The sequence below is a fragment of the Mauremys mutica genome, chromosome 2, assembly GCF_020497125.1.
Source record: "Mauremys mutica isolate MM-2020 ecotype Southern chromosome 2, ASM2049712v1, whole genome shotgun sequence".
Classification (NCBI taxonomy): Eukaryota; Metazoa; Chordata; order Testudines; family Geoemydidae; genus Mauremys; species Mauremys mutica.
This window is the reverse complement of record NC_059073.1, coordinates 60,563,784-60,584,382: the sequence shown is the minus strand read 5'-3', so window position 1 is coordinate 60,584,382 and position 20,599 is coordinate 60,563,784. Positions and strand designations below refer to the sequence as shown.

The following is a 20,599-nucleotide window of genomic DNA, read 5'->3' as shown; positions in this document are numbered from 1 at the left end:
GAACCAACTAGGGGAAAAGCTCTTCTTGACCTGCTGCTCACAAACAGGGAAGAAATAGTAGAGGAAGCAATAGTGGATGGGAACCTGGGAGGCAGTGACCATGAGATGGTCGAGTTCAGGATCCTGACACAAGGAAAAAGGGAAAGCAGTAGAACAGAGACCCTGGACTTCAGAAAAGCAGACTTCGACTCCCTCAGGGAACTGATGGGCAAGGTCCCCTGGGAGAATAACATGACGGGGAAAGGAGTCGAGGAAAGCTGGCTGTATTTCAAAGAAACCTTATTGAGGTTGCAGGAACAAACCATCCCGATGTGTAGGAAGAAAAGTAAATATGGCAGGCGACCAGCTTGGCTTAACAGTGAAATCCTTGCTCGTCTTAAACACAAAAGAACCGCTTACAAGAAGTGGAAGATTGGACAAATAACCAGGGAGGAGTATAAAAGTATTGTTCAGGCATGCAGGAGTGAAATCAGGAAGGCCAAATCACACTTGGAGTTGCAGCTAGCCGGAGATGTTAGGAGTAACAAGAAGGGTTTCTTTAGGTATGTTAGCAACAGGAAGAAAGTCAAGGAAAGTGTGGGCCCCTTGCTGAATGAGGGAGGGAACCTAGTGACAGAGGATGTGGAGAAAGCTAGTGTACTCAATGCTTTTTTTGCCTCTGTCTTCACAGACAAGGTCAGCTCCCAGACAGCTGCACTCTGCAGCACGGTATGGGGAGGAGGTGACCAGCTCTCTGTGGAGAAAGAAGTAGTTCGGGGCTATTTAGGAAAGCTGGACGAGCACAAGTCCATGGGGCCGGATGCGCTGCATCCGAGGGTGCTAAAGGAGTTGACCGATGAGATTGCAGAGCCATTGGCCATTATCTTTGAAAAATCATGGCGATCGGGGGAGGTCCCGGATGACTGGAAAAAAGCTAATGTAGTGCCCATCTTTAAAAAAGGGAAGAAGGAAGATCCAGGGAACTACAGGCCAGTCAGTCTCACCTCAGTCCCTGGAAAAATCATGGAACAGGTCCTCAAGGAATCAATCCTGAACCACTTAAAGGAAGGGAAAGTGATCAGGAACAGTCAGCATGGATTCACCAAGGGCAAGTCATGCCTGACTAACCTAATTGCCTTCTATGACGAGATAACCGGCTCTGTGGATGAGGGGAAAGCAGTGGATGTACTATTTCTGGACTTTAGCAAAGCTTTTGATACAGTCTCCCACAGTATTCTTGCCAGCAAGTTAAAGAAGTATGGGCTGGATGAATGGACGGTAAGGTGGATAGAAAACTGGCTAGATGGTCGGGCTCAACGGGTAGTGATCAATGGTTCCATGTCTAGTTGGCAGCCGGTATCAAGTGGAGTGCCCCAAGGGTCGGTGCTGGGGCTGGTTTTGTTCAATATTTTCATTAACGATCTGGAGGATGGTGTGGACTGCACCCTTAGCAAGTTTGCAGATGACACTAAACTGGGAGGAGTGGTTGATACGCTGGAGGGTAGGGCTAGGATACAGAGGGACCTAGACAAATTAGAGGATTGGGCCAAAAGAAATATGATGAGGTTCAACAAGGACAAGTGCAGAGTCCTGCACTTAGGACGGAAGAATCCCATGCACTGCTACAGACTAGGGACCGAATGGCTGGGCAGCAGTTCTGCAGAAAAGGACCTAGGGGTTACGGTGGACGAAAAGCTGAATATGAGTCAACAGTGTGCCCTTGTTGCCAAGAAGGCTAATTGCATTTTGGGTTGTATAAGTAGGGGCATTTCCAGCAGATCGAGGGATGTGATCATTCCCCTCTACTCAGCACTGGTGAGGCCTCATTTGGAGTACTGTGTCCAGTTTTGGGCCCCACACTACAAGAAGGATCAGCAAAGAGTCCTGTGGCACCTTATAGACTAACAGACGTTTTGCAGCATGAGCTTTCGTGGGTGAATACCCACTTCTTCAGATACAAGAAGGATGTGGATAAATTGGAGAGAGTCCAGCGGAGGGCAACAAAAATGATTAGGGGGCTGGAGCACATGACTTATGAGGAGAGGCTGAGGGAACTGGGATTGTTTAGTCTGCAGAAGAGAAGAATGAGGGGGGATTTGATAGCTGCTTTCAACTACCTGAAAGGGGGTTCCAAAGAGGATGGATCTAGACTGTTCTCAGTGGTAGAAGATGACAGAACAAGGAGTAATGGTCTCAAGTTGCAGAGGGGGGAGGTTTAGGCTGGATATTAGGAAAAACTTTTTCACTAGTAGGGTGGTGAAGAACTGGAATGGGTTACCTAGGGAGGTAGTGGAATCTCCTTCCTTAGAGGTTTTTAAGGTCAGGCTTGACAAAGCCCTGCCTGGGATGATTTAGTTGGGTTTGGTCCTGCTTTGAGCAGGGGGTTGGACTAGATGACCTCCTGAGGTCCCTTCCAACCCTGAGATTCTATGATTCTATGAACAGTTTTAGCGACTTAAGTCTGGTGTAAACAGCACTATGTTGACAGAGGGCTTCTCCTGTTGACATAGCTACCGCCTCTCGGGGAGGTGGATTAACTACACTGATGGGAGAAGCTTTCCTGTCGGCGTAGTCGCATCTTTACTGAAGCGCTACAGTGGCGCAGCTGCAATGCTGCAGCATTTTAAGTGTAAACCTTCCCTCAGAAACCAGAAGGCCAAAAACAAACAAAACCCCAAGTTTGTTATTTTAAAAGAATCTCTGGATTTTAAAGTCAATCGTACGATTTGGGCCCTAATGCATGAATTTTGAATGTTTGGGTTTGGAATATTGCATTACCCTTGCCAGGAGCATACCATGGAGTGCGTACCTGGTTCTGTTGACTTTCTTACAAATGAATGGCTTTCCAAATGTCTCATGAAAGTGCTTCCTTTTCAGGCACTGTTACAGAATTTCTTCTTAACTGCTACGGTATGTTTATGTTAATGACCAACTAACAAGCTTGGGTGGAATCATTATTTTAAAATGCTGCCCCAGAATTTGAACTCAGTATCAAGCTTTAAAATGATACCAAGCAAAGTACCCTTTACTCTGCTAGTACTGAATGGAGCAATGGCTGCGATAGGGGAAGTGACTGAGCTATGCTGCTGCCCTGTACCACAGGCCTGGTTTAATGTGGTTGATTTTACTCCCACAAATGCACCCTTCTCACACATACACTTTGCCTGCATAAAGCCAATGGCAGAATGGGAAGGAAAGCTCCATAGAGCAAGCCTGAAGAATTACTTGGGTTTTATAGTGATAAAGGGAAATTTCACCCATTGCAAATGAAACAAAGGAAATTCAATCACAAAAGCACACAAGCCATAGAAAATATGGTATTAGATAGGACTGAAAATCTAGATGAATGCTCTCATATTTAACTTCTTTATCCCATTGCAGCTCCCCCACTCCCCGATAACAGCAGTAGATTAAGGACAGATTATTGGTTGATATTTTCAGTTTTAGAATGGGTATTCTTGATTTGGAAATATTTATCACAAGACTGCCAACCCCAAAGGTGATAGGCAATAGGATTTCACTGCAAGTGTTCAAAAGTCATGACATGGACCTCCAAAAATCATGAGGCTGACTTAAAAATCATGAGTTTTTTTAAAAATGGTTTGGGTTGTTTTGCTTTGCCTTCTTGTTCCTGAGCCTTTACAGATACACTGGACCACATTTTTAAGGCATCCTTTACAACTGTGAGAGCTAGGAGCTTTGTGTTTCTTTTAAATGAAAGGTGAGATTCTCAAGTAATCACCTGAGTCGAGGTGGTGATTACTTTAAGAAAAACCATCAAATATCAGGAGACTCAAGATAAAATCATGAGAGCTGGTAATACTGTTACCATAAATCAAATCCATAACATTAGTTCGGTCATTTTTTTAGTGGGAGGAAGCTGAATGATATAATTATGAAACCACAATAATTAGTAATTGGCAGTATAACTACTTAATAGAGTATCATTACTGCTATTCATTTAGTTACAAACCTTGATTTATCCAAATACTGCATCTTCTTCATACAAGGGCATTTGCTTCCAGCTACTTACATAAAATTACTTAGAGAATATCATCTCTCATTCGCTGACATGTATTAAAATGTATGTTAGAAACATATAATTTCTTATATGCTTTCTACAAAGCATATAATTTTGATTCTTGGATCTCACACAAATGGAAAATAAATATGAATATAAAAATCCCTTCAAACATTATTATTAGAGTTGACTTTGGGTATCTTAATATAGCAATAAAAATAATTGTTAAAGGAAACAAAGTGATGATATAATTTCCCCAGGTTTGAGTACTGCATTTCTGTAGTTAGTCATGTCTTTCTTCACCTCGTACATTCATGATTGCTTATCTTCTCTGTGGTGCAGTCAAAAGAACTATACTACTCTTCTTTGAACGTTTTAAAATGTGTGATGATATGCTCCAAACAGGCTTTTAAATGAAAAACATTCACTAATTGACCTATTACAAGCTTTTCCCTCCTCAAAGTCCAGAGACTGAAGGGCAGAGTGCATCTTAAAGAGCTGAATTTTTATGATGTGCTAAATCAGCAGTTGCCAAATGTGACTTACTCTTACTCCATACCTCCAGTACAGAAAGACCCATTGACTGAACTGTTGCTGATTTACATCATGACTCTATTGGACATTTATATCTTCTTACAACTAAATAGGAACAAGATCTTATTTTGCCTGCATCTCCTCAAATGTGCCTCACTTGGGCTTGTATGGGGCTCAGACAAACAATCTCCTTTTCACTTGCCCTGCTGACTCTTTATTAGTGTAGTTTGTGTGTGGCAGAGAGCTTATGAGCCTCCCCCCTGATTTATAAAGTAAACTTGATGTACCAGTAAAATAAGGCCAGTGAGCAGATTGATCTAGAAAATATGTATTAAAGTGGATACATGCCTCATGGCTTACTCTGTAGTTCTTGTCAGGACGGACAGAAGTGCTTTCATTCAAACAGATAAGCCTATGTACATACTTCTAAAACAAAGCAACAGCCTTCAATCAATCAGCAGCCTCCAGTTGGATCAGCACGAACAATATGTTTTACTGGGACCAGAGCTAAGCAAACCAAGTCAGTGCCAATGTGGGTGCAGCTAATTCATATACTATTTTCAAATGAAATTTTTTTAAAGGGGAAATTAATTTCTTCCATACAAAACCTCCTCCTGGGGAGCATTAAGCAGGTGCTGCGTGGGGCTGCAACCCAAATCCTCAATGTTCAGCACTCCAGCACCCAGGCTGGAACAGCAACCATTTCCAAGTTCATACTCCTTTTGTGGCTCATTATGTTCACTAATATAGAAGAAGTGACAGATTCACCAACCACACACTTAAGTCACTTCCAAACCTCCCCTATGCATTGGCATGTTTGGGGCAGGACTCAGTCTAAGCCGGTACATGGGACATGTTGCCTTCTATTTCTCCAGACTCCACGTCCAAGTATAGACATGCCTGGTTTTGCCAGTATAATTATACTGGTAAAGCTCTACTGCTGGCAAAACCTTCTAGTGTGGGTCTAATTATATTGGTGTGAGAATGCTTATTGCAGCATAGCAGTGTCTACTCAAGAGCTGGTACCAGCATAGCTATGTTAGTAAAAAAACAAAACAAAAACAGAAAAACCAAGCCAGAACCCTAACCAATCTCAGGAAGACTTGTAGGTGTAGACCTGGCCCAAGCTTTCATTAAAAAATGAAGGGCTTGTTTACCTGAGAAAGTTGCACTGGTTTTAACATTAATTTGATTTAAACCAGACTTATTTCATGAAGCCAAATGAAAGTGTTCACACAGCCCTTTGCACTAATTTAACTAGATCTGTTTAAAACCACACCGGTGCAACTTTCTCATGCAGACAAGGCCTAAGTCTCTAGCTGTTGTGGGTGCTGAAATAGCCAAGAGACATCCATATAACTGGAAAACATAAGTGATCTTTGTGTTTCACATCTTGGAAATTTACTAAAACCTGGCTTACATGGAGTCCATTTATGTCTCAGACAGAAGTTAGGGGACTATTTCAGGAATGGGTGAGGTTCTGAGCCCTGTAATGCGCACTAGGTCAGACTAGATGATTACGATGGTCCCTTCTGACCTTAAAGTCTATGAGTCTATGTCAATTTTCACCAGAAGAAATCCCCCTCCCCTGGTTATACAAAAGCTGGCTGAACTGGTTAACAGCATGTAAGAAAAATCTGGATCCAGATCAAAACTTTTCCAACTCTGAGGTTGTTCAGATACAGGCTTTAGATTTTGTGATCATTTCTAGTAACAATAGGGATATTCATCTCAATAGGTCCCTTTGCACAAAATATCTTCCCTTGTAACTTCCCCTAAAAGATGAAGTTTCTGAGGTTTAGCAGCATTATTTGCAATAGCTTTCCCCCCCCAGGAAAATTAAAGAATATGACTAAGGGTATGTCTACACTACAAGAGTAGTTCGATTTAACTTAGGTCGAATTTGTGGATTGGACCTGATGAATTCGAATTTGTGTATCCACACTAAGGACACTAATTCGACTTTGTGAGTCCACACTAACGGGGCAAGCATCGACACTGGAAGCGGTGCATTCTGGGCAGCTATCCCACAGTTCCCGCAGTCCCCGCTTCCCATTGGAATGCTGGGTAGAGCCCCCAATGCCTGCTGGGGGAAAAATGTGTCGAGGGTGGTTTTGGGTAACTGTCGTCATTCAACCGTCACTCCCGCCCTCTCTCCCTGAAAGCGCCGTCGGGAACTCTGTTCGCGCACTTTTCTGGTCAGTGACAGCGCGGACGCCACAGCACTGCGAGCATGGAGCCCGCTGCGATCATCGCTGCACTTATGGCCGTTGTCAACTCCTCGCACCTTATCGAACGCCTCTTCCACAGTCAGCTGCTGAGAAATCGGGCAAGGAGGCTCCGGCAGCGCGGTGAGGACATGAAGTGTGAGAGTGGCACAGACCTCTCACAAAGCACGGGATCCCACGCCGCGGAGATCATGGTGGCAATGGGTCACGTTCATGCGATGGGACGGCGATTCTGGGCCCGGGAAACAAGCACGGACTGGTGGGATCGCATAGTGCTGCAGGTCTGGGATGAATCACAGTGGCTGCGAAACTTCAGGATGCGTAAGGGCACTTTCCTTGAACTGTGTGACTTGCTGGCCCCTGCCCTGAAGCGCCAGGACACCCGGATGCGAGCAGCCCTGAGTGTGCAGAAGCGAGTGGCCATAGCCCTCTGGAAACTTGCAACGCCAGACAGCTACCGGTCAGTAGCGAACCACTTTGGCGTGGGCAAATCTACCGTGGGGGTTGCTGTGATGCAAGTAGCCCACGCAATCGTTGACCTACTGCTCTCAAAGGTAGTGACCCTGGGAAACGTCCAGGTCGTCATAGATGGCTTCGCCGCGATGGGATTCCCAAACTGCGGTGGGGCTATAGATGGCACTATAGATGGCACTCACATCCCTATCCTGGGACCGGCCCACCAGGCCAGCCAGTATATTAACCGAAAGGGCTACTTTTCAATGGTGCTGCAAGCACTGGTGGACCATAGGGGACGTTTTACCAACATCTATGTCGGGTGGCCGGGCAAGGTTCATGACGCGCATGTGTTCAGGAACTCTGATCTGTTTAGACGCCTGCAGGAAGGTAGTTTCTTCCCGGACCACAAAGTAAGTGTTGGGGATGTGGAGATGCCTACAGTGATCCTCGGGGACCCAGCCTACCCGCTAATGCCCTGGCTCATGAAGCCCTATACAGGCGCCCTGGACAGTGACAAGGAGCTCTTCAACTACCTGCTGAGCAAGTGCAGAATGGTGGTGGAGTGTGCTTTCGGACGTCTCAAGGGGAGATGGAGGAGCTTACTGACTCGCTCGGATCTCAGCGAAACCAATATCCCCATTGTTATTGCAGCTTGCTGTGTGCTCCACAATCTCTGTGAGAGCAAGGGGGAGACCTTTATGGTGGGATGGGAGGTTGAGGCAAATCGCCTGGCTGCTGATTACGCTCAGCCAGACACCCGTGCGATTAGAAGAGCCCAGCGGGAAGCGCTGTGCATCCGGGAGGCTTTGAAAGCTAGGTTCCTCAGAGAGCAGGGTAACCTATGACTGTCCAGTCTCTTTACAGAGAAGCTGAACCTGCCCCTGTTTCAGTTACTATTGACTTTTTTCAGCGGTTACATTCCCCGTTCACCAGGTTTCCCCCCTTCCAACAGACGTTTAAAAATGTTGGAACATTTTTAATTAACAAAGTTTTCTTTACTAACGAATTCTCGTTCAAGGGTTCCAACAGGGACGCAGACTGTGGTGGGTACGGTGTGCAGTGATGTACAGACCGCTTCTACACTCGAGGACTGACAGGCTCCTGCTCCTACAGCGGTCTCTGGGGGGGAGGACGGTTACCGGAGGGTGTGCAGGAAGGGATGGGTTTGCAGGAAGGGGTGAGGGGTGAGTGGGAAGGGTGAGTATGTGTCCGTGGATGATGGCTCTGGCTGGGGCTCAGGGCATCGGAGAGGTTCATGGCTAGGGTGGAAGGGCATGGTAAGGGCAGCCTGCCTTGCCATTTGTGGATGCCAGGCGCTCGGACCCTGGGGCAACATACACCTCCCAGACTGACCTGTGGCAGCAGACACCTCGCAGAGTGACCCGGGTGCCTAGTGACTGCACTCTGTGTGTGACCTGCTGTTGATCCTGCCCCCATGTCTGTACCCTGTTAATGGTGGCTGTCCTATGCAATTAACAAACCCCTCCCCCCCCTTCACACAAAGTCTTCTGCAAAGAAACATGACGGAAACAGTAATGAACAGCAAACTATTTTTAATACTCAACTACACAGTTGGGGGATGAAACTGGGATTTGGGATCGGGTGAGCCAGGAAGGCAAGCAATTCTCATACTTTAGGGAATGAGAACTGTTTGGTACATGAGCGCTCTGCTGGGGTGGAGTGACAGTTTTCACGGCCCCTAGCGCCCCTCCTTCTTGTGATTTTGGGTGAGGGGGGACAGGACTTTGTGGCGGGGGAGGGCAGTTGCAGATACAGTTCAGGGGGGCTCTCTGCTCCTGCCTGCGGTCCTGCAGAACATCCACAAGGCGCCGGAGCGTGTCCGTTTGCTCCCTCATTAGTCCAAGCAGCGTTTGAGTTGCCTGCTGGTCTTCCTGCCGCCACCTGTCCTCCCGTTCGCTGTGTGAGCGCTGCTGCTGAGAGAGGGTCTCCCTCCACTGGCTCTGCTGGGCCGCCTCGGCTCTGGAGCAGGCCATCAGTTCAGCGAACATCTTGTCCTGAGTCTTTTTCTTTCGCCGCCTAATCTGCGCCAGCCTCTGTGAGGGGGATGCCGGGGCAGTTCGGGAAAGAGCCGCAGCTGTGTGATGTGAAAAAGGAAGTGATTTCCTTGCAAAGATACATGTTTGCGAACACTGAACACAGTCTACTCAGTTTCTGTGAACAGGACCATACAGGGCACCTAATCTCTCAGGACAAGTGCTCTCAGGACAAGTTCGAATTTTCGGCATTCGCTTTCATTGCCTGGGGTCTTGCACTGGAGATCGAACAAGCGGGGCAGGACAGCAGAATCCGTGTAGCAGCCAGGCCTGGTAAGCCGTAAACTTTAGGCTGCTTAACAGTTAATGGATAGCAGTGCCCTCCTGCTGCAGGCAATCTGGAAAGCATAAAGTCTGACCCTGTTCCAGCCCCTCGTGGCTGTCCCCGGGAAAGATCCCTGTATGGTTTTCCTCTGCAGCCTCCAACACGTGGCTGTTAAACGACGGTCATTGTTATGCAAAGGAAAAGTCAAGCATTCACAATAGTAACATTAAAGTAATTCCCCTAATTAGATGCAGCAGTCGCCGAGCGAGATCACCCTGAGGCGGGTCTCCAGGAGAAACAGAGAGCGCATGCTGCGTGAATCCCTGCACAGACCAGGGCCCTATGCTGCCATGCTGGTCGAGGCAATGCTCCCACTATACCTCAGGATGGCCTGGCACGGAAGAGTGTGCTTCCACGGAGCACCCAATAAGGCACCTCTCCCCAGGAACCTCCTGCGGAGGCTTTTCGAGTACCTCTCCGAGAGCTTCGTGGAACTGTCCCAAGAGGATTTCTGTTCGATCCCTATATGCATTGACCTTCTTTTTATATAGTTTTTATTCCTGTTTTGTTAAAAAATAAATGTTTACATGTTTATAGCACTTACCGACTGATCCTTCCCCTGATTCGGAGTCCGGGTTAACGGCCGGGGAGGGTTGGTAGGGGATCTCTGTGAGGGTGATGAAGAGATCCTGGCTGTCGGGGAAAGCAGTATTGTAACCACTGTCGCCTGCCTAGTCCTCCACAAACCCTTCCTCATCTTCCCCATCGGCGAACATCGCCGAGAAACTGCCCCTCGACACTATCCCATCCTCAGAGTCCACGGTCACTGGTGGGGCAGTGGTGGCAGACCCACCGAGAATGGCATGCAGTGCCTCGTAGAAGCGGCATGTCTGGGGCTGGGCTCCGGAGCGTCCGTTTGCCGCTTTGATTTTTTGGTAGCCTTGTCTCAGGTCCTTGATTTTCACGCGGCACTGCGTTGCATCCCGGCTGTATCCTCTGAGTGCCATGGCTTTGGAGACCTTCTCGTAGGTCTTTGCATTCCGTTTTTTGGAGCGCAGCTCCGAAAGCACAGACTCATCGCCCCACACAGCGATCAGATCCAAGACTTCCCGGTCAGTCCATGCTGGGGCCCTCTTTCTACTCTGAGATTGCATGGACTCCTCTGCTGGAGAGCTCTGCATCGCTGCCAGTGCTGCTGAGCTCGCCATGATGTCCAACCAGGAACTGAGATTCCAACTGGACAGACAGGAAAAGGAATTCAAATTTTCCCGGGGCTTTTCCTGTATGGCTGATCAGAACATCTGAGCTTGGACTGCTGTCCAGAGCGTCAACACAGTGGTGCACTGTGGGATAGCTCCCGGAGCTACTAAGTTCAATTTGCATCCACACCTAGCCTAATTCGACATAGCCATGTCGAATTTAGCGCTACTCCCCTCATTGGGGTGGAGTACCGAATTCGAACTAAAGAGCCCTCTAGGTCGAATTAAATGGCTTCCTGGTGTGGACGGGTGCGTGGTTAATTCGAATTAACGCTGCTAAATTCGAATTAAAGTCCTAGTGTAGACCAGGCCTGAGATAGGAAGGAATCTCCTGTCCTCGCCACAGACAGAATGCAGAGGGCAACAGAACTAAGGTGTTTTTTTTACAGAGAAATATATTGCACCAATAGCTTTTCTGAAATATAGCTGAGTGGTGTATTTTGTACATAAAACAAAAGCTAAAGAGTGTTCTTCCCTTCTCATTTCTTTGTGTCATGGTCATTACTATATTATTTCTCAGGCTGTGAGACTGATTAATGTCAGTGATTGCTACAGAAGTGCCTGCTTCTCTTAAAATAATCCCAGGTCACCATGAAATACTTCACAGAATGTAACCAAGAATAAATGTGCTTACACTGTGCTTGCTGATTTTTTTTCATTCAAAAGGAAAACTCAGTGTGTGTTACCATTGTATATGTATGCTCAAAGTCAACACTGAATTAAGCCAAGAAGACCACTATGCTGTGCTCATATTTTAAGAAAGCCTAATGGTGAACAGCTTTTATTTTTAAACACACCCTGTCATCTTAGACGCTGGTGAATCCCCAAAGAAAACTAATTAAAGGCTTCTTCAAGGCCTTTCAATGCCCTCTACATGCTTCTGACAACACCACCTCAAACTTGCACCAACATAATGTATTCTATGCATCTGTAACAGATTTGTAAGAAATAGAGATAGTCACTCTGCATCTGTTTGTTCAGGGCTGAGCTCTCAAATAAGTAAATAAAGGGTATTTAGCAAAGAACATATTTTGGGTGTCCAGCTTGAGACACCTTAAAAGGACTTGATTTTCAGAGAGTGGGTGCTCAGCATTTTCTGGAACGCTTGCCTATTTTAAAGCATTTTAAAGTGGGTAGTCCAAGCAACTTGATCAGACAGCCACAGATAGAAAAATCTCAGTTATCTCTGACTCTCCAGACACCCTTGATGTATTCAAAGTTTTTTCAATCAGTTCAGCTTGCCCCTGGTTGTCAGAAAGAACAAAGGCTAGAATACTGGGAGAATGGAGAATGCTGTAGAAGTAATTGACTGAAGAGGACAGAAGCATCCATTCCAAAATAAAGATGGTAAAAGACTTAAAGGGCTTTACAATTTACACACTTTCCATTTTATTCTTGAGTCCTAAATCTAAACAAAGCTACTGGAATAACAAAAGAGTGAGGTAAGTTCCTGACTAGATTTTAGGTTCAAATTGTTTCCTTATATGGTTAAATCTTATTAAAGCACACATCTGTCTTTGGGTGATTGGGACATAAAGTGTACATTGAATGCTGACAAAGTTAGGTTAGTTTATTTTCATAAAAATGATTCGATACTGTCTTGCTTATATGAAGCTGTCGATAAGTATCCTTCTTGCATCAAAATTTTATCCTTTCTTCCTCTTCTCCTAAAAATGATTGGTCTAGTTTCCAAATTCTTTAACATAATATTATCAGATCCGAAAAAACACAATTTATATTGTCCACTATTTTGAATAGCAAGCCAGCCAGTATTAATCACCTGATATTAGTTAGTCCATCTGCTCTTGCACATATGAATTATACATAAAATCAAGTGACACCTCAAAGACTAATAAAAAATTTAAAAATTTAGTAATCCTCCTAGGTAATTTTCTTAATTTTGTTTATCTACAATGAGAACTTCTAAATGTAAAGAAACTGTGGGGGAAAAGCAGATTAAGTGCTCATATGAAAGTTGCCAAAATCATACCTGCCAAATAGCAGAGTATCCATCAGCTACAGTGAATTTGAATGACTTCCCATTGTATCACATTATCCGTTTCTAAGCTACCTATAATTTTTAAGGTTGGCTTGTTAAGTGAAAAAACAACAACTTATTAAAGTTCACTAACTGCTTGGCACTGTCTTCAAGTTCCTCTCTCCTTCCCCCCACTTTTTAACAACTAAAATTAAATGAATGTAGGAGATGCTGGAATGAATCCCTCCAGTTTTAATGACCAGGTACCTAAATCAATCCAATGAGTATTGTTTTCCTTCTCCTTAGATCTTCATAGTTACATTTGCCTCAATATTTGTAATGTTTCCCATTTGTAGACTAGAAAATACTGCAGTAAACTCAAAGACCACAGCATAATAATCATTGGCCTTTAATTGTGCCAACTGTGGCAGAAAAGATGTACCTTATACCACACATTGGAATATCCACACTGGACAACAGGAAGCACTGTTGCAAATTTCTGCTTGAAGCAGTTTTCTCAGTTGCATCTGACTTAAGCTCTCAAAGACCTTCCTCCAACACTCACTGAAGTCAATGGGAGACTTTTCACATCAGTGGATACAGGTGAGGAAGGAAGCATTGGGCCTGAACCAGAGTATGGGAAACTACAATCTGGACTGTAATTAATTATCATATTAGTATGATGATCTGGAGACATCTATGTACAACCTGTGAATTCGGGTATATATTATTAAGTTGTAACTATGAAAATTGCCGCTTTATGGAATGTCTCAATGTAAATGTGGACTACACCGTGGGCTGACAGGGCTTGTAGCATGTACCCACCAGACTAGGGACAATGGAGAATAGTTAACTCTGATTACACAATGGGTGCTGTAGGAAAAAAAACCTGGACACCGCTAAAAGACTCTGATCCCAGCCCAAAGAATGCTCTGGCATAGTGAGGAAACAGACAGAGAAATGTTATTTTTGTAGCGATCTGTGTATTCCTCATGTGATTAGGTAAAGTGCAATGGTGAGTTAGAATCCTGAGCAGAGTCTCTGTGTGTGTCTTATGTGTTACACCTAACATGTGCCCTAGAACAGTGGTCAACCTTTCCAGACTACTGCACCCCTTTCAGGAGTCTGATTTGTCCTCCATACTAAGTTTCACCTCACTTAAAAACTACTTGCTTACAAAATCAGACACAAAAATACAGATGTGTCACAGCACACTGTTATTGAAAAATTGCTGACTTTCTCATTTTGTCTGTATTAAATTTTAGTTTGTACTGACTTTGCTAGTGCTTTTTATGTAGCCTGTTGTAACACTAGGCAAATATCTAGATGAGTTGATGTACCTCCTGGAAGATCTCTGTGTACCCCTGGTTGAGAACCATTGATCTAGGAGGAATGACACATGCTTTCCCACTCTTTGGAGAGTGAAAACATAACCACTGCCATTCTTAACCCAACAACATTCTCACCCCACCTGCCTCGGGAGCGAGATTTCAAAGGTTGTTCCCAAATCTCACACTTCTGTATTGTCAGCATGCTGCAATATTCACTAGGCTTTTCCTTTTTATGTTTCTGCAAACAAAGTCTTGCTCCTGGAATTAGCTTTATATCTACGCTACAAAGTTAGGTTGGCATAAGCTGCCTTGTGTCAACCAAGTTGTGGATGTGTCTACACTTATATTTGTCTCCACCAATGTTAGCACCTGTTATAGTGGCAGAGTAACATCACCTCCTGCAGCGTTATTGAGCTGTGGTCAATGTGCTGAGGTTTACACAACATGAGCGTAGACACTGAGTTACTTATGTTGAGCCTAACAGTCCTTCAGCAGCTGTCCCACAATTCCTGACACTAACCACTCTGTTGACAATTGTGAACTCCACTGCCCAGATCCAGGGGCCAAGAGGGTGAATATTGCATACAGCCTGGAGAAAGAAAGATCGGACAAGAGAAAGGCCCAAGAGTCCTAGCAGGAACAGGAAAGGGAGATGCACCAGGACATAACGGGGCTTCTCTGGCAGCAAACACAGATGCTGAAGACTCTTGTGGACTTATGGGTTGAACAATCCTGGGCTCACCTCCCTTTGCAGTCCATGGAGATATCCATTACAGCACCTCCCAACATCCCTCCTCAACATTCCACATGATATCAGAGACCACAACCCTATCCCTACAACTCCATACCAGGGGACATTAAGGACAGCCATAGGTTCACACTCACTGACCTGTGAAAACCACAGTTGCTGCGTGTAGCTAAAATGGACATGAAAGTTCTTTCCTTTTAAGTTCTGTTCCATTAATTTATTAAGTTTTTTATTTATTTGCTTTAAATTGCTCAGAATTACTTTGCACTGGTTTTGTTACTCAAAATTCTATTATTTGGAAAATAATTCATCTTTATCAGTTCACAACATATGCTGAAGACTGCCTACAGATTCTTATTGTATACAACCTACAGGATCAGTGACAAACACAATGTCACAAATGTGTAGCAAGCACCACAGAATTAATAGGTATACTGACAGTGTTATATTGATAGTTGTACATCAAACACCACACAATTCCTAACAGCAGGGCCAGGTAGAGCACAGTACACCATAATGCATTTCTGTGGTTCACTGTTAAAGTGCTCTTTCAAAGCCTCCCTGAGCCATATAGCTCCACATTGAGCTCTTCTAATAGCCTTTGTGTCTGGCTGTTCAAACTCAGCAGACAGCCACTCCACCTCTGCCCTCCACTCTGGCAGCAACTGTTCCTCCTTTGCTTCACAAATATTATGTAGGACACAGCAGGCAGTTATAACCATTGGGATGTTTTTTCCACTGAGATCCAATCTTGTGAGTAAACAACATCAGGGTCCTTTCAATCTACCAAAAGCACATTCAACTGTCATTCTGCACCTGCTGAGACGGAAGTTGAATCTTCCATTGGTGCTGTCAAGGTGGCTGGCTTTATGAGACACAAGAACAAGGGGAAGGCTGGGGCCCCTAGGGTTATTATTGGCATTTCAACAACCAATGACAATCCACTGGTTGGGAAAGAAAGTCCCTCTTTGTAGCTTGTCTTCTTAAAGACACACATGTGAGGCACCTTCCCTGACTAGCCAACACCGATGTTGGTGTAGCACCCGCAGTGATCCACCAAAGCTTGAAAAACCATAGAAAAGTAGCCCTTTCTGTTGATGTACATGGTGGCAACATGGTCTGGTACCAAAGTAGGGACATACCTGTCATCTATTACTCCACCACAATTTGGGAACCCATTGCTGTGAATCCATCCACTATGTCCTGCAGATTGCAGAGAGTTACAGTCCTGCATAGCAGAAGACAATGGCTCTTGCATGACAATGGCCCCCACAGTGGATTTTTGAACTCCAAAATGATTTCCCACTGACCAGCAGCAGTCGGGTGTTGCAAGTTTCCACAGTGCAATCGCCACTCATTTCGCCAATGTCAGTGCAGCTCTCATTCTGGTGTCCCTGCACTGGAGGGCTGGGGCAAGTTCAGCACACAGATCCATGAATGTGGCCTTGTGTATCTGAAATTTCTGCAGCCACTGTTCATCATTCCAAACCTGCATTATGATGCAATCCCACCAGTGCATGCTCATTTCTCTGGCCCTGAAGTGGTGCTCCACCATCTGCAGCTGTGTTGTGAATTTCTCCAACAGCCTTGAAATGGTTCTCACTATATGATGCAGCAATCTGTCCTCCAATAAACTGTCATGTTGCCCACTTATTCGATTCTTCTTGCAGCTCTGCAAATATTGGAAGACCATGCATCCTGTGCTTGCAATGCTTATGGCAATAGTGCAGAACTGTGCAGGCTCCATGCTTCTGTCAAAGACGGCAGACAGGGAGGAGGGTTGTGTGGGTTGGTGGGATAAAAAAGGCATGACAATTATGGGATATTGATGACATTATAGGATGGAGACAATTGCATGCTGGGAAATTAGCCCCTTTCTCCCATCACCCCTGTGCGACTCATTTCTGTCCCACCCTGGATTCCCAAAACTTCCCAAAGACAATGCACTGGATGGTGGCAGGTTGCACATGGTACACTGCACTGTGCACCGGCACAAGCAGTCTTGGTGAGTATGCACAGCCCTGACACAAGAAGTCAAGTATGCAGATACACAAGAGATATACTAACTGTGGTGGCTTTACGCCACTAATGCCACTAACTGTGGCATCTGCAAAAGTTTGTAGTATAGACATGACCTTATTGAGAAAAAACAAATTTAAAAAAAAATTGGCTTACATTCCTCTTCCATGCACAGTGGCCAATTAACAGTGTGGCAGTGACCCAACTGTGAAAGTCAAAGCATTTTTCTTAAGTACAGTAATATTTTCTCAATAATATACAACTGTTTTGGTGCAAAATTTCAGAAGCAGAATGTCTTTGAATGCAGACATGAAATATGGGTTTGAGTTCAAATGAGATGTGAATTTCATTTGAAGTTACTCTGTAAGTTAACAACTTTGGAGGAATGCATATTAATAATAATACTTGTATATTAGCTTTAGACCAGAGGGCTTACAATACTTGGGTAGATGCCAGGTACTCCGTGAATTCTGGATTTTAATGCTAGTGTGGGGGTGGAAAGATGGGATCTTAGCATATGGAAATTCATCAAGAAATGGAACTGTTCCAAGAAAGGAACCCACTTACCATTTGGAAACTTAGTTATATTGTTGGTTGATAGGAATTAAGCAATGCAGGCTATATTGATGTACACACAAAACCAAGCAATCTGAGTAAGAAGAAAGACCAATTAGGATTTAATTTGCTAACTACATTTCTAGTTGGCCAGTTTTATACTGTATATAATAGTACCTCTATCACTAAAGTTTTAGATCATACATATCCATTTAAAAACGCTTTACTGGAGTTTATTAAAATGACATCACCTAAACTGGATTAGAGAATTAATATCTACAACAGCTGTGGTTTAAAAACTACTATAAGAAAATAAAAATACTTCATATTGACTTCAATGGAACTATTAAGTGTGAACCAGGGAGTTGGAATCCAGACTTGCGGGAGAGGTGGAGGTGAGTGGGAGGGAGAATTGAAGCAAAAGTTTTAATACTATATACTGATGTGTCAATGTTCTTAAAAACTGTGAATGTAGTTCTTAATTCTTGAATAGACATTCTATGCCATGTTAAAATTATTCACCCACTGGCACCGGAGTCTATATTGTCACTTGATGAATCCTTATTACTTCTCCAGGTATTAAAGGGTATGATAAGTTTTCATGTTTTCATTTCATTAATCTTTTCTCAGGGGGCAGTGATGAGTTCATCTGACTCTCTCCCATCAAGACTGAAAATTCTTTTCAATTAAAAACTCATCTCCACAGATGGTACTGGCATTAAGAGCACCCCATCTTGTCTACAACAACAAATATTGAGATATTTCAGGAATTACCCTATAAATCACTGGACATGGAATGGTCTGCGGGATTTCAAATAAAAAAAAAAAAGCAAGCAGAAGTTGAGATGATGAGAATTTGGCCCATGTGGTTTATTGTCTCTTGGACGTATCAGTTTCATCACTGTGTCTGGCCGATTTAATTGCACATTAAGGTGAAATATAGTGAAAAATTTAACCAGGCTATTAACTGTAAATATGTTATCCAAAACATTAGGATCACAAAGGTGATAATAGAAATGGTTTAAACTCAGGGAAAATGCTCTGTTAAAGGGGATTAAAAAGACCATTTATTGAATAGGATGGATTTCTTCCAAGCCCCTGTGTGCAGAAAGCATGCAATGCGTGAATAATTCATCTAGAAATTCTATCGTGAAGTTGTATCAGTTTCCACAGTAAAACCTGGCTGAGGAGGAGGAAAATACATCAACATCTGTGACAGGCCCTATGAAGAGACAGTTGCAAAGCCTTTCAGGCACCAGGAGCAAAGCAAAATATAATAAATTCACCAAGTGTCAAATTTGTGTCGGCTGAATAATGACACCATATGTCTGGGTTGCTGTGTCACCGCAGGCTGCACCAAAGAACGCCCCCGCCCCAAATCTCCCATTCCCACCCCCCACTGCTAAAAAAAATCCTTATAGCTTTATAAAACAGGGAATGAGGAAAGTGCACTGGCTACTGTTTTTCCACTCAAAGCAGATAGAGATCCCCTTGATAAATATCTTGGGTCAGTCTTCTCTTTTAAATCAAATCTGAATCAATATCCTTATCTCCATCCCAAGATAGGTGAGAAGTTCACTTTTCATGCAAAATTTAACTTCTCTCATTCATGGTCCTATGAAATGAAGAGTTGCACATCTAATGCCCTAAGTGATATTTACAGGCTGATTGCTGGGAGGATGAAACTAAGTTTAAAACTGCACTGTGGCAGGCAGCAAAGTATCACTCTCCTAAGTGGGATGAACAGTCTTATTTGTGATTTTATCTCCTGGGTGATGAAGCTCAATAGTCTGCCACAGTGCTTGGACCCCAGAAGAAGGTGCTGAATAAATTGGATCTCTGACCCTACTGGCAATGGCAAGATAAATACAAAGGGAGCAAGGGGAAAAATCAGTAAGTAATAAGGAGGAGGTGGGCTCTGCTCTATTGCAAAAAACAAGGACAAAAAAAAGGAGAGAACTTCAAAACGTTTCATTAAAATAATCTGTTACATATTAAACTAAAGGGTGTAATCAATCAATCCACCCCAAGCACTTGTCTCAGTTCCTTGGAAAAGTGCCTTAACTCCATTTAAGTTCCATTTCAAACTATAACTTCTTCTATAAGCTGCCAGTTTTCATTCCACTGTGGAAATCTCTGTTTTCTGATCAAAGAAGATCCTCCTTTATTGTTGTGCTTGTTCAGTCTGTGTCCTTCTCCCAAGCTGATGCTCTTTGTAACTCAGCACTTCCTGAGGCACTGATTGAGACTCTAACATAAATGTCACAAATCCGAGTCTTTGCTGTTCTTACTGAATTTAAGAATTGGGAGGTGGTGTGATAGTATCTACTGAGTCAGTAATGAAAGTTAAATCACATCTTACAGCTGGGTTTATTCATCGGTACTGCCGTCTTTTTTTCAGACATCATATGTTCTGAGAATGCACGTAAAAGGTTTTTCAAGCATTCTTAGAATGATCTGGAGAAAATAAAAAGATAACTGGTAGGTAAGATGTTGTAGAACCAATTATGGTGAAGGAGACTGAGTGATTTGCTGTTAGGAGACTACTAGAAAAGTTGCTACTCATACAGATAAGCAGAAGGGAATCAGTTTAGAATTCAATGATTTAATATCTGGGAAGTTAAGCAACTGTAAATATATGTAATAATGATGCAAAGACTAGCAGGATAATATTACTATTCAGCAGAGTTCTATACTCTTGACATTGCACTAATGGAAGAGGGCCCCAAAATCCCTAAATATGCTCAGTCAGAAGAACGGATTGCTGCATAAGTAGGCAAAAGAAGAGGAAGAGAGAGAAACATCTAATAGAGCAAGTGATCCCCTCCCTTAGGGCTGGTCCACACTAAGAAGCGGGGTCGAACTAGGGTACGCAAATTCAGCTACGTGAATAGCGTAGCTGAATTCGAAGTACCCTAGTTCGAACTACTCACCCGTCCAGACGCCGCGGAATCAAAGTCCGCGGCTCCAAGGTCGACTCCGCCACCGCCTTTTGCAGTGGTGGAGTACCGGAGTCGACCGCGGCGCTTCCGGAGTTCGAACTATCGCGTCCAGATTAGACGCGATAGTTCGAACTCCGAGAAGTCGAACTCACCGCGTCGACCCGGCTCGTAAGTATAGACTAGCCCTTAGATTGTCCTGGGGCTTTGAGTCTCTTAGTAGTAAGTGTAAA

General features: G+C 44.1%; 2 long non-coding RNA genes across 6 annotated transcripts in view; one reads left to right on the top strand and one right to left on the bottom strand.

Moving 5' to 3' along the window:
• LOC123364693 overlaps positions 1 to 18,256 on the top strand; it is an 85,072-nt gene extending 66,816 nt beyond the window's left edge. For all 3 annotated transcript variants that reach the window (XR_006577229.1, XR_006577227.1, XR_006577228.1), the window contains one exon: positions 18,058 to 18,256. This is a non-coding gene — a long non-coding RNA (uncharacterized LOC123364693). The remainder of the gene's footprint in view (positions 1 to 18,057) is intronic.
• Positions 1 to 20,599, bottom strand: part of LOC123364694 — an 88,185-nt gene that overhangs the window by 47,098 nt on the left and 20,488 nt on the right. The window contains exon 4 of one of the 3 annotated variants that reach the window (XR_006577231.1): positions 17,440 to 17,521. The exons of the other annotated variants lie outside the window; for them this stretch is intronic. This is a non-coding gene — a long non-coding RNA (uncharacterized LOC123364694). Of the gene's footprint in view, positions 1 to 17,439; positions 17,522 to 20,599 lie in introns of those variants that run through there. 3 annotated transcript variants of the gene reach the window in all.